General features: G+C 38.8%; 1 pseudogene; it reads left to right on the top strand.

Annotated features, from left to right (window-relative positions):
* Nucleotides 1-2584: 2584 nt before the first annotated feature.
* Nucleotides 2585-4662, top strand: LOC123573600 (large ribosomal subunit protein eL6 pseudogene; annotated as a pseudogene).
* Nucleotides 4663-15379: the final 10717 nt, after the last annotated feature.

The raw sequence follows: 15379 nt of genomic DNA, 5'->3' as shown, positions 1-15379 counted from the left end.
TTTATCCTTTTTTCTTTTCCTTTTGTATTAGCTGTATTTCAGCTAATAATACAATTAATACAATACAATAATTGTATTAACAAATACAATTAGCTGTATTTCTGCTCCTGTCACACATTTTTTCCTTATTCCAGGATCCAGGCTGAAAATGGAGCCTAAAGACCTTATTGAGAACGTCCTATCTTTGTGACAGAGGAAAGGAGACCAATCCAAAACCAACAGTGTACCTTGCAGCTTCTGCACACAACTGACATACTATTTCTTCTACTCACATTCCTTTGGTTAGAGCAAATCATTTGAACAATTATGGTGTAAGAGATAGGGAAGTATATGCCTTCCATAGAAAGACACTGAAATTCACATGATGAAATGTAGAAATGTGTAATCTTCCAACAAGGGAGGAGGCAGAAAATAATTTGGAACATAACACAGCCTACCATAAAAACCAGTCACAATTCTGATACCCGAAAAACATCAATATTAGTAATTTTCTCTTCATAGGTGTGCCCTTTTATTTCTACTTAGGCTTTTTTTTGTTGTTTGTAATCTCTTAGAAAAACAATAATTGTAGTGTTGAAATGACTACAATTCTTTGACGTCATGGAAGCCTCTTCATAAAACATCTAATCAGCATACTTTCATCCACATGCATGATTACTTTCTTCAAACTCCTAAACCAACATAGTGTTTCCTTATATAGAGATTCATATTGACTTTCCTGTAATTTATATCCGAATAGTGGTCTGTTAGACATCTTTTGCTTTTGCCTACTTTGGAAAACTTCCTGACTTTTGGTAATAGTGCCCCATTTAAAAAATTACCTGTTAACAAAAGTAAACCAAAAATAAAATTCTTAGGATCCTCCAACCATCTGAATGGACTTTCTCCTGGGCCAGGGCACTCTAAAATTTAACCTGAAAGCTGGTTCAGGCCATGATGGGAAATGGGGGGTTAGACATGCCTCATTTACCCTCCAGCATTAACATCAACACAGACCTTAAATCTGATTTCTAAAAAAAAATTTACAATCTATTTTCTCTGAAGTGTGCTACCTGGAGGCTTCATCTGCACGATAAAACTTTGGTCTCCACAGCCTTTTATCATAACCCAGACATTCCTTGCCATTCCTTTCTATTGACAATAACTCTTTCAACCAATTGCCAATGAGGAAAATTTTGAATCTACATCTAAGTATGACCTGGAACCCTCCCTCACCCCCATTCTCCCACTTCAAATTGTCCCGCCTTCTAGACTGGACAAATGTACTCAGGATCTCCTGAGGGCTGTGTCACGGGTCCTGGTCACTCATATTTGGCTCAGAATAAATCTCTTCAAATATTTTACAAAGTTAGACTCTTAGTATCAACAGCATTTTCAGTCTTTGTGTCTCATTTGGGTATTCTGCACTCTAAAGAGTCACAATAATTGGTTCTTAGGCAGATATATGACTCAAATTGAGCTAATCAGAGCAAACGGATGTGAGCCTGACAACTTTTACAGGAACTATGAGGAAAGACTGTCTCTCTCAGGGGGTTTATTAACTACTAAGATTCATCCCTGGAGCTACTGGTGACCCTCTGGCCACCATGAGAATATAGCTTATATGAGAATACTTCATATCAGAGAAAAGAATTACTGACAGTGGAAGAGAAAATGAGAAGATTAACAGGATTGTTTAAGTACCTAGATACAACCTTAAATGAAGCTCAACCTCCTTAACTTCTATTTTTTGCTTAAACTGATTAGATTTCTGTCATATGCAACCAAAATGGTCTTGACTCATGTATTCAATTTTCTAGCTTTTTTCCGGATTATCAGGGAGATGTGAATATATGCTTCCTGTTTCGTTCCACCCTCCCTTTTCTTCTGTAAGATTTTTTATTTGATCAAAGTTGTATACAACTGTCTTTTATTCTTCACTCCTTTTATATAAATTTAGTATAACCAAAAATTATTAAATAAATCTATGATAAGAAAATTTTATTTCTGATCTTCATGATGGAAAGAAATAAACTAATTTTAACGAAAAAGTATTTGCTATATATTATATTCAAGCTCTAAGAGAGTGAAGTGGCAGTATGGAATCAAGGAAAAGAATAGAATTTGGAATTGTAAATCAAAGAAAATGACTGAGGTGAGTCTCCATCATTTTAGAGGTTTATTTCATCAAGATTGAGGATATGCCCAGGAAAAAGGAACACAAAACCACAAGAAACATCTCTGATTCGTGCTTTTTCCAAAGAGGGTTTTGGGATATATATATTAAAAGGGAAAGGACAAGCAGTAGGGGAAAGAAGAAGGAAAAGAAAAAGGAAGGGTAGATAAGGTAGAAAAAAGGCACAAACAGTTTCATTTCTTTTAGTCTTTGATCATTTACTGAATCCACATTTTACATGTACGAGGAGGAAGTGGGAAAATAGTTATGCATTTCTCTGGTACTCAGTGAATTTTTCCAGAAGTCAGCACAGAGCAGAAGAAACTATCATATGTGCATTTGCCTCAGGTGAGTTGTGCACAGGGGAGGGTTGACTTGTAAGTCCTGTCCTTTGTCCAGTACTTGTGAAAATAAGCTGTTAAGTTACATTGTCAGTGTGAAATTCAACAGAACTGTTTTAGGGAAAAGACCTTGAGGCCCACAAGGAATTGTGAGCAAATTGTGAGACAGGTATGTAGCCTTTTATCTTTGTAGCTATCTATTTAGGAAGAAAATGCGGGGCAGTTTTGCATGATGCAGCTCCCAGATTGACTTTTTCCTTTGGCTTAGTGAGTATGGGGTCCCACGATTTTATTTTCCTCTCATAGAATTAATGAACGTGAGTTAGAAATCTGGTTCGTGTACTTATTAGCAGTGTGACCAGAGGGAATGATTTATACTTCATAAAGTCTTAATTTTTTTATTGGGGATAATACTAGAAATTTAACAGCTATTGTAGTGAGCAAATGAAATAGTTTTTGTGACAAATAATATAAAGTTTTATAAAAATTACCACTATTCTTACCACTGGACCAAAGTGTAGTCCTAGGATTAGGAGCATTTACTTTACCCAGGAGCTCATTAAAAATACAGATTCTCAGATCCTGTCCTACTGAGTAAGACTTTTAGAGTGGTGCTCAGGAATCTATGTTTTAAGGAGCTTTCCATGGAACACTTGTGAGAGTTACAACTGAAAACCATAATCTTAAACTTTCTATATGAATAAAAGAAGCCAATCACCTGGATTTGCTATGATCTATGTTGGTAAGTAGCATTTAGTGAGCTATAAGAAGTCCATGTGCCAATAACCTTCTTTCTAGCCACAAAGATAAAATGGACACAGATCTTAAAAATTCAATGCATAAGATAATGGTAAATGAAATACGATAAGGCATAATATGTATAATTATCAAAGAAATGATATACTATGAGATATGAAATTAAGAAGAAAAGATAATTGCACACTACAATTTTCTCAGAGGAACATATAATCTGAGAATAAATTCCTCAAGCTATAGACAGACTTTTGGGGGGGTTAAGTGAATGCAAAGGATTCCAGTTGAAAGAATTACGGTGAAAACAACATAGATGGGCAAGGCTAGGAATAAGTTCAGCATCACTGGAATGTAGAGTGCTTTGCAGGAGAAAAAAAACAAAACCAAAACAAACACATACACACACACACACACACACACACACGAACTCTTTCCCATCTGCATGGCCGGTGAAAAAGTTGAGAAGCCAGATACTAAAGAGAAGAAACCCAAAGCCAAGAAGGCTGATGCTGGTGCCAACGTAAAAAAGGGTATCCTCAAGGCTAAAAAGCCCAAGAAGTGGAAGCCCCATTGCAGCCGCAATCCTGTCCTTGTCAGAGGAATTGGCAGGTATTGTCGATCTGCCATGTATTCCAGAAAGGCCATGTACAAGAGGAAGTACTCAGCCGCTAAATCCAAGGGTGAAAAGAAAAAGAAGGAGAAGGTTCTTGCAACTGTTGCAAAACCATTTGGTGGTGACAAGAACAGTGGTACCTGGGTGGTTAAACTTCACAAAACGCCTAGATATTGTCCTACTGAAGATGTGCTTTGAAAGCTATTGATCCACAGCAAAAACCCTTCAGTCAGCATGTGAGAAAACTGTGAGCCAGCAACACCCCCGGGACCATTCTGATCATCCTCACTGGACACCACAGGTGCAAGAGGGTGGTTTTCCTGAAGCAGCTGGCTAGTAGCTTGTTACTTGTGACTGGACCTCTGGTACTCAATCAGGTTGCTCTACTAAGAACACACCAGAAATTTGTCATTGCCACCTCAACCAAAATTGATATCAGCAATGTAAAAACCCCTAAACACCTTACTGATGCTTACTTCCAGAAGAAGAAACTGTGGAAGCCCAGACACCAAGAAGGTGAGGTCTTCAACACGGAAAAAGAGAAATATGAGATTACACAGCAGCACAAAATTAATCCTAAACCTGGAGATGCACAGATTTTTACAAAAAATCAAAGCTATTCCTCAGCTCCAGGGCTACCTGCAATCTGTGTTTGCCCTGACAAATGGAACTTAGCCTCACAAATGGGTGTTCTAAACGTCTTAAGAAGAACCTAATTAACTATCTGACCAAAAAAATAAGAAAAAACACAAGAAAGGAGCTTGGGATAAACTAAAAATGGCTTTTGATAACAAGAAAAATTCAAATGATGTTTTTAGCAGTAAGGAATGTATAGTGGGAGAATGGACTAGTGAAAGTACACACACATTAGAACATCATGGTGAAAAGCATGGTTCAGATAGTTCTGCCTCAATTTGAACCCTAAATTACTATTAACTACCTGTTAAATTTAACAGAAATGTAACCATTCTGTGTCAGATGTACAGTGGGAATATATTTGCATATACAGGTTGTTGCTCAGTTGCAGTTATCATAATCCATTCTGGATAGTTTAAGCATGAAGAGAGTTACGCAGAATGTTAAGTGACTTTTGGAAGCACTGGAAGAAGAGAATGGTCTTTATAATAAATGTTTTAAAATGCTGCCCAAAGCCACATTGCAGAACTAGACCACCATGGAAAGAAACGTTTGCTCCTGCCATGATTAGGAAGCTACTGCCATATTGACAAGTCACCACTACATCTCTCAGGTCCAGCATCACAAAATCTCTGCCATACCCTACAACAGGTAAATGGGGACTTCGAGTTCTGTATGTCTCTTGACTTCATTCAGTTCTAATTCAAGTTTTGCATGAACACATGGGAACAATGCACAAAGTGACATCCGCAACCTGGACTGGAATAGTCTGGGTAATGTGGCATTTAGCTTGCCTACCTCAGCCCAGGAAGGCACGTTGGGAAAAAATTAGAATAAACTTTGAAGGAACCAGTCTACATTATCATCTTCTAATTCCCAGAATTACTGTGAGGACTAGATTCAATTCTCTGTATCAAGCTTTCGGGATGACACAGAATATGCAGCATATAGTAGATGCTCAGGAAGTGGTAGCTTATAAAAGATTTTAGGATCACAGTTTTGAATAAAAAGAAAAAAAAGCAATGGAACCATTTAGAAGACAATTTCTGCAGTTTAGAGTAGAAGAAATAATGACACAGAATGAAAATGAAGGTTGTACATATGAACAAATGAAGAGATACTCGTGATATTTCAAGGGCATCATGGACCGGACTCCATGACAGAATGTTAAATGGTAGTTGCAAAGCTGATTGTTCAGATTGCTAATGATTTTCAATATGAGGCTACTTGTTTTATTTCAGGATGGATGCTGGAAAGGGAACCAAATCAGTTTCAAGTGCCACAATTGATTGTCCATAGCCATTTTGTGTTCTCAGAACTGAAAATTGTTAGAACAGACATCTGAAGAGTTCGTATCAATTTGGCATTCTCTCTGAAACAGTAAATCTCAATAAATATGCCCTAGATGGGTCTTTTGTAACCTAAATGGGTCCTAGATGGTTTGTTTGAATACTTAAATAGTGCTTACCTGTAATAAGAAATGAAATTAATACATTTTTTAAACTGTATAAACTCAAAATATCTCCATTTTAAGGTAGAAGAAGTTATTAGTAGAAGTACTTTAGACCTACTTTCTGCAAGGGATTTATTTCCCTGAAACATGACTACTAGCAAGACCAAAAAATGTGTTAAATCCAAATGCTCAGTAGGACATCCAACTTAACCATGTCATAAAATCTTCCGAAACAATCATTCACTTAGCACCTTGTTCATGTACTTAGTACATGAATAGCAGTCGTTTTCTCTGATGCCTAGTCAGAGTCTTTGGCTCTCAATCTTCTGCTGACTTCTATTTAGAGCTTTTTCTTTTTTCCTTTCTTTCATTCACATACAAACAGTGCAGGCTAGTTAGCTTAAGTAATGGCTTTTACTGATCACTGATTTCTGTCTGCCTCAAGGATTGTTTAGTTAGTGCTAAGTACACTTAGTGCATCTGGTTACCCTGACTCATCCTCTGAAGAATGCTGATTCCTCAGGCATGTCTTCAAGACGATTTTTTGAGATGGTTCTAACTTCTGAACCCCCAAGTATGTGGGCCAGGTTAGAGGAGCATTACATCTTCTCGCTTAAGAGCGTTCACTTTAGAAACAATGAGAAGTGACTTAGGATTGTCTTGGAGATGCGGGCTCTTTTTTGGTTCCATATGAACTTTAAAGCAGTTTTTTCCAATTCTTTGAAGAAACTCATTGGTAGCTTGATGGGGATGGCATTGAATCTATAAATTACCTTGGGCAGTATGGCCATTTTCACGATATTGATTCTTCCTATCCATGAGCATGGTATGTTCTTCCATTTGTTAGTGTCCTCTTTGATTTCACTGAGCAGTGGTTTGTAGTTCTCCTTGAAGAGGTCCTTTACATCCCTTGTAAGTTGGATTCCTAGGTATTTTATTCTCTTTGAAGCAATTGTGAATGGAAGTTCATTCCTGATTTGGCTCTCTGTTTGTCTGTTACTGGTGTATAAGAATGCTCATGATTTTTGCACATTAATTTTGTATCCTGAGACTTTGCTGAAGTTGCTTATCAGCTTCAGGAGATTTTGGGCTGAGACAATGGGGTTTTCCAAATATACAATCATGTCATCTGCAAACAGGGACAATTTGATTTCTTCTTTTCCTAACTGAATACCCTTGATTTCTTTCTCTTGCCTAATTGCCCTAGCCAGAACTTCCAACACTATGTTGAATAGGAGTGGTGAGAGAGGGCATCCCTGTCTTGTGCCAGTTTTCAAAGGGAATTTTTCCAGTTTTTGCCCATTCAGTATGATATTGGCTGTGGGTTTGTCATAAATAGCTCTTATTATTTTGAGGTACGTTCCATCAATACCGAATTTATTGAACGTTTTTAGCATGAAGGGCTGTTGAATTTTGTCAAAAGCCTTTTCTGCATCTATTGAGATAATCATGTGGTTCTTGTCTTTGGTTCTGTTTATATGCTGAATTATGTTTATTGATTTGCAAATGTTGAACCAGCCTTGCATCCCAGGGATGAAGCCCACTTGATCATGGTGGATAAGCTTTTTGATGTGTTGCTGAATCCGGTTTGCCATCAGAGTGAACAGGCAACCTACAGAATGGGAAAAAATTTTTGCAATCTACTCATATGACAAAGGGCTAATATCCAGAACCTACAAAGAACTCAAACACATTTACAAGAAAAAAACAAACAACCCCATCAAAAAGTGGGCAAAGGATATGAACAGACATTTCTCAAAAGAAGACATTCATACAGCCAACAGACACATGAAAAAATGCTCATCATCACTGGCCATCAGAGAAATGCAAATCAAAACCACAATGAGATACCATCTCACACCAGTTAGAATGGCGATCATTCAAAAGTCAGGAAACAACAGGTGCTGGAGAGGATGTGGAGAAATAGAAACACTTTTACACTGTTGGTGGGATTGTAAACTAGTTCAACCATTATGGAAAACAGTATGGCGATTCCTCAAGGATCTAGAACTAGATGTACCATATGACCCAGCCATCCCATTACTGGGTATATACCCAAAGGATTATAAATCATGCTGCTATAAAGACACATGCACACGTATGTTTATTGCGGCACTATTCACAATAGCAAAGACTTGGAATCAACCCAAATGTCCATCAGTGACAGATTGGATTAAGAAAATGTGGCACATATACACCATGGAATACTATGCAGCCATAAAAAAGGATGAGTTTGTGTCCTTTGTAGTGACATGGATGCAGCTGGAAACCATCATTCTTAGCAAACTATCAGAAGAACAGAAAACCAAACACCGCATGTTCTCACTCATAGGTGGGAACTGAACAATGAGATCACTTGGACTCAGGAAGGGGAACATCACACACCGGGGCCTATCATGGGGAGGGGGGAGGGGGGAGGGATTGCATTGGGAGTTATACCTGATGTAAATGACGAGTTGATGGGTGCAGCACACCAACATGGCACAAGTATACATATGTAACAAACCTGCACGTTATGCACATGTACCCTACAACTTAAAGTATAATAATAATAAATAAATTTAAAAAAAAAAGAAACAATGAGAAGTGAATTTCCCATTTCTATACATGTTTTCCTCTTCTACATCGAAAAAATACAGTCAGAATTAGTTAATGATGAAAATGTTAGATGTTATGTGAAAGATAAGAAAATGTTTATATTGTGTCAATGTTATTATTTAATATAGTTATAGAAAAACATAAAATATAATACAAATAAGAAAATTAACACATATTGAACACTTCCTATATACCAGGTATCATGTGGACCACTTTGCATATATTCTTCCAGTTATTCCTTTTAACAATCATGTATGTGAGAGACTATTATCTTCATTTTATAGACAAGCCAACTGAGGATCAGAGATTAAGAAACTAGTCCAGTGTTTCACACATGCAGCTAGGAACTGCTAGCTAGGAAACTAGCAGTTCAGGTACTCAAATAAGGCAGCCTGATTCCAGTTTCAGGGGAAATTGTGTGTGTGTGTGTGTGTGTGTGTGTGTGTGTGTGTGTGTAATGTGAACTAAGATCTTAATTTCTTAATGCTAATATTAAATTGTTTCCTAGGAAAAGCAAATATTAAATGTCACAACAGATGGAGTGCTAATTTGTTGTCTTATTCTGCCCTTTGGATGTTTCAAACTGCTGTTTCCTGCTTCAAAGTGTTGGTTAGGAAAGTCAAAGTTACAAAAAGTGAAAGCGAAAGAATAGAACCAATAAAGGGTAAGTCTATCAGAACACATTTAGGAGACTTTTTGATAAGAGAATGAAAAAGGAATCTTGCTTTTCTCTAAACCTTTTTTTTTTTTTTTTTTTTTTTTTTTTTTTTTTTTTTGAGACAGAGTCTCACTCTGTTAGCCAGGCTGGAGTGCAATGGTGCAATCTCAGCTCACTGCAACCTCCACTTCCCGAGTTCAAGCAATTCTCCTACCTCAGACACCTGAGAAGCTGGGATTACAGATGTGTGCCACCATGCTCAGCTAATTTTTGTATTTTTAGTAGAAATGGGGTTTCACCATTGTTGGCTTGGCTTGTCTTGAACTCCTGACCTCACGTGATCTGCCCTCCTTGGCCTCCCAAAGTGCTGGGATTACAGGCGTGAGCCACTGCGCCCAGCCTTTCTAAAATACTTTTTAAAGAACAAGAGTTTTTGGTCATTTCTGGCAAGATGGCCAAATACGAACAGCTCTGGTCTGCAGCTCCAAGTGAGATCAATGCAGAAGGTGGGTGATTTCTGCGTTTCCAACTGAGATACCCAGTTCATCTCACTGGGACTGGGTAGACAGTGGGTGCAGCCCAAGGAGGGCGAGCCCAAGCAGGGTGGGGCGTTGCCTCACCTGGGAAGTGCAAGGGGTTGGGGAATTCCCTCTATTAGCCAAGGGAAGCCATTAGGGACTGTACCATGAACTCCAGACCAGATTCTACACTTTTCCCACGGTCTTCTCAACCCACAGACCAGGAGATTCCCTCTGGTGCCTACGCCACCGGGGCCCTGGGTTTCCAGCACAAAACTGGGCAGCCATTTGGACAGACACCAGCTAGCTGCAGGAGTTTTTATTATTATTATTATTATTATTTATTTATTTATTTATTTTTTCATACCTCAGTGGCACCAGGAACGCCAGATAGACAGAACCGTTTACTCCCCTGGAAACGGGGCTAAAGCCTGGGAGCCAAGTGGTCTGGTTCAGTGCGTCCTACTCCCACAGAGCCCAGCAAGCTAAGATCCACTGGCTTGAAATTGTCGCTGCCAGTACAGCAGTCTGAGCTCAACCTGGGATGCTTGAGCTTGGTGGGTGGAGGGGCGTCTGCCATTGCTGAGGCTTGGGCAGGTGGTTTTACCCTCACAGTGTAAACAAAGCTGCCAGGAAGTTCGAACTGGGCAGAGCCCACCACAGCTCAGCAAGGCCACTGTGGCCAGACTGACTCTCCAGGTAGATTATCTCCTGTCTGGGCAGGGTGTCTCTGAAAAACAGGCAGCAGCCCCAGTCAGGGACTTAGAGATAAAACCTGCACCTCCCTGGGACAGAGCACCTGGGGAAAGGGGCGGTTATGGGCACAGCCTCAGCAGACTTAAACATCCCTGTCTGGCAGCCCTGAAGACAGCAGTAGATCTCCCAGCACAGTGTTCAATCTCTGATAATGGACAGACTGTCTCCTCAAGTGGGTCCCTGACGCCCTTGTATCCTGAATGAGAGACACCTCCCAGTAGGGGCCGATAGACGCCTCATACAGGAGAGCTCTGGGTGGCATATGGTGGGTGACCCTCTGGGACAAAGCTTCCAGAGGAAGGAACAGGCAGCAATCTTTGCTGTTCTGCAGACTCTGCCAGTGATACCCAGGCAAACAGGGTCTGGAGTGGACCTCCAGGAAAATCCAGCAGACCTACAGCAGAGGGGCTTGACTGTTAGAAGGAAAACTAACAAACAGAAAGGAATAGTCTCAACATCGACAAAAAGGACGTCCATTCAGAGACCCCTTCTGAAGTTCAGTGACTTCAAAGACCAAAGGTAGATAAATCTATGAAGATTAGGAGAAACCAGCACAAAAAGGCTAAAAGTTGCAAAAACCAGAATGTCTCTTCTCCTTCAAAGAATCACAACTCCTCACCAGCAAGGGAACAAAACCAAATGGAGAATGAGTTTGACGAATTGACAGAAGTAGGCTTCAGAAGGTGGGTAACAGCAAACTACTCTGAGCTAAAGAAGCATGTTGTAACCCAATGCAAGAAAGTTAAGAACCTTGAAAAAAGGTTAGAGGACTTGCTAACTAGAATAACCAGTTTAGAGAAGAACGTAAATGACCTGCTGGAGCTGAAAAACACAGCACAAGAACTTCGTGAAGCATACACAATTATCAATAGCTGAATTGATCAAGCAGAAGAAAGGATATCAGAGATTGAAGATCAACTCAATGAAATAAAGTGAGAAGACAAGATTATAGAAAAAAGAATGAAAAGAAATGAACAAAGCCTCCAAGAAATATGGGACTATGTGAAAAGACCAAATCAATGTTTGATTGGTGTACCTGAAAGTGACGGGAAGAATGGAACCAAGTTGGAAAACTCTCTTTGGGATATTATCTAGGAGAACTTCCCCAACCTAGCAAGGCAGGCCAACATTCAAATTCAGGAAATACAGAGAACACCACAAGATACTCCTCGAGATGAGCAACCCCAAGACCCATAATCCTCAGATTCACCAAGGTTGAAATGAAGGAAAAAAATGTTAAGGGCAGCCACAGAGAAAGGTCGGGTTACTCACAAAGGGAAGCCCATGAGACTAACAGCAGATCTTTCAGCAGAAACCCTACAAGCCAGAAGAGAGTGGGGACCAATATTCAACATTCTTAAAGAAAAGAATTTTCAACCCAGAATTTCGTATCCAGCCAAACTAGGCTTCATACATGAGGGAGAAATAAAATCCTTTACAGACAAGCAAATGCTGAGAGATTTTGTCACCACCAGACCTGCCTTACAAGAGCTCCTGAAGGAAGCACTAAACATGGAAAGGAACAACTGGTACCAGCCACTGCAAAAATGCCAAATTGTAAAGACCATCAATGCTAGGAAGAAACTGCATCAACTAATGAGCAAAATAACCAGCTGACATCATAATGGCAGGATCACATTCACACATAACAATATTAACCTTAAATGTAAATGAGCTAAATATCCCAATTAAAAGACACAGACTGGCAAATTGGATAAAGAGTCAAGACCCATCAGTACACTGTATTCAGGAGACCCATCTCATGTGCAAAGACACACATATGCTCAAAATAAAGGGATGGAGGAATAGTTACCAAGCAAATAGAAAGCAAAAAAGAAAAGAAAAAAAAGCTGTGGTTGTAATCCTAGTCTCTGATAAAACAGACTTTAAACCAACAAAGATCAAAAGAGACAAGGACATTACATAATAGTAAAGGGATCAATGCAACAAGAAGAGCTAACTATCCTAAATATATATGCATCCAATACAGGAGCAACCAGATTCATAATGCAAGTTCTTAGTGACCTACAAAGAGACTTAGACTCCCACACAATAATAGTGGGAAAATTTAACCCCCCCCCCCCCGTCAATATTAGATCAACGGGACAGAAAATTAACAAGGACATCCAGGACTTGAACTCAGCTTTGGACCAAGTGGTACTAATAGACATCTACAGAACTCTCCACCACAAATGAACAGAATATATGTTCTTCTCAGCACCACATCACACTTATTCTAAAATTGACCACATAATTGGAAGTAAAACACTCCTTAGCAAGTGTAAAAAATGGAAATCATAACAGTCTGTCAGACCACAGTGCAATCAAATTAGAACTCAGGATTAAGAAACTCACTCAAAACCACACAACTACACGGAAACTGAACAACTTGCTCCTGAATGACTACTGAGTAAATAATGTAAAGAAGGCAGAAATAAATATGTCCTTTGAAACCAATGAAAACAAAGACACAGCATACCAGAATCTCTGGGACACATTTAAAGCAGTGTGTAGAGGGAAATTTATAGCACTAAATGCCCACAAGATAAACAGGAAAGATCTAAAATAGACACCCTACCATCACAATTAAAAGAACTAGAGAAGCAAGAGCAAACAAATTCAAAGGCTGTCTGAAGACAATAAATAACTAAGATCAGAGCAAAACTGAAGGTGATAGAGGCACAAAAAACCCTTCAAAAAATCAATGAATCACAGAACTGGTTTCTTGAAAGATCAACAAAATAGATAGACCACTAGCCAGACTAATAAAGAAGAAAAGAGAGAAGAATCAAATAGATGCAATAAAAAATGATAAAGGTGATATCATCACCAATCCCACAGAAATACAAACTACCATTAGAGAATACTATAAACACCTCTACACAAATAAACTAGAAAATCTGGAAGAAATGGATGAATTCCTGGACACATACACCCTCCCAAGACTAAACCAGGAAGAAAAATCCCTGAATAAACCAATAACAAGTTCTGAAATTGAGGCAGCAATTAATAGCCTACCAATAAAAAAAAGTCCAGGACCAGATGGATTCGCAGCTGAATTCTACTAGCGGTACAAAAAGAAACTGGTACCATTTCTTCTGAAACTACTCCAAAAAATAGACAAACAGGGAATCATCCCTAACTCATTTTATGAGGCCAGCATCATCCTGATACCAAAACCTGGCAGAGACACAACCAAAAAAGAAAATTTCAGGCCACTATCCCTGCTAAACATCCATGAGAAAATCCTGAATAAAATACTGACAAACCAAATCCAGCAGCACATCAAAAAGCTTGTCCACCAGGATCAAGTCAACTTCATCCCTGGGATATAAGGTTGTTTCAACATACTCAAATCAATAAACGTATCCATCACATAAACAGAACCAATGACAAAAACCACATGATTATCTCAATAGATGCAGAAAAGGCCTTCAGCAAAATTCAACAGCACTTCATGCTAAAAACTCTCAATAAACTAGGTAATGATGGAATGTATCTCAAAGTAATAAGAACTATTTATGACAAACCCACAGCCAATATCATACTGAATGGGCAAAAACTGGAAGCTTTTCCCTTGAAAACCAGCGCAAGACAAGGATGCCCTCTCTCACCACTCCTATTCAACACAGTGTTGGAAGTTCTGGCTAGGGCAATCAGGCAAGAGGAAGAAAGAAAGGATATTCAATTAGGAAAAGAGGAAGTCAAATTGTCTCCGTTTGCAGATGATGTGTTTGTATACTTAGAAAACCCCATCATCAGAGCCCAAAATCTCTTTAAGCTGATGAGCAACTTCAACAAAGCCTCAGGATACAAAATGTGTGAAAATCACCAGCATTCCTATACACCAATAACAGAAAACAGAGAGCCAAATCATGAGTGAACTCCCATTCACAATTGCTACAAAGAGAATAAAAGAGCTAGCAATACAACTTACAAGGGATGTGTAGGACCTCTTCAAGGAGAACTACAAACCACTGCTCAAGGAAATAAGAGAGGCCACAAACAAATGGAAGACATTCTATGCGCATAGATAGGAAGAATCAATATCATGAAAATGGCCATACTGCCCAAAGTAATATATAGATTCCATGCTATCCCCATCAAGCTACCCTTGATGTTCTTTGCAGAATTGGAAAAAAAAAAAAAAAAAAAAACTACTTTAAATTTCGTGTGGAACTAAAAAAGAGCCCACATAGCCAAGACAATCCTAAGCAAAAGGAATAAAGCTGGAGGCATCACGCTACCTGACTTCAAACTATATTACAAAGCTATGGTAATAAAAACAGCTGTACTCGTACCAAAACAGATGTATAGACCAGAAATAATGCCACACATCTGCAACCATCTGAACTTTGACAAACCTGACAAAAACAAATAATGGGGAAAGGATTCCCTATTTAATAAATGGTGTTGGGAACACTGGCTAGCCATATGCAGAAAGCTGAAACTGGATCCTTTCCTTACACCTTATGGAAAAATTAACCCAAGATGGATTAAAGACTTAAATGTAAATCCTAAAACCATAAAAACCCTAAAAAAAGACCTAGGCAGTACCATTTGGGACATAGGCATGGGCAAAGACTTCATGACTAAAACACAAAAAGCAATGGCAACAAAAGCCAAAATTGATAGAGTGAACAGGCAACCTACAGAATGAGAGAAAAAGTTTGCAATCTATCCATCTGACAAAGGGCTAATATCCAGAATCTACAAAAATCTTAAACAAATTTATAAGAAAAAGCAACCCCCTCAAAAAGTGAGCAAAGGGTACGAACAGACAGTTCTCAAAAGAAGACATTTATGCGTCCAACAAATATATGAATAAAAGTTCATCATCACTGGTCATTAGAGAAATGCAAATGAAAACCACAATCAGATACCATCTCACACCAGTT

Source organism: Macaca fascicularis, chromosome 5 (genome assembly GCF_037993035.2).
Source record: "Macaca fascicularis isolate 582-1 chromosome 5, T2T-MFA8v1.1".
Classification (NCBI taxonomy): domain Eukaryota; kingdom Metazoa; phylum Chordata; class Mammalia; order Primates; family Cercopithecidae; genus Macaca; species Macaca fascicularis.
Note: the sequence above shows the minus strand (reverse complement) of the source record. Positions and strands in the feature narration are given on the sequence as shown.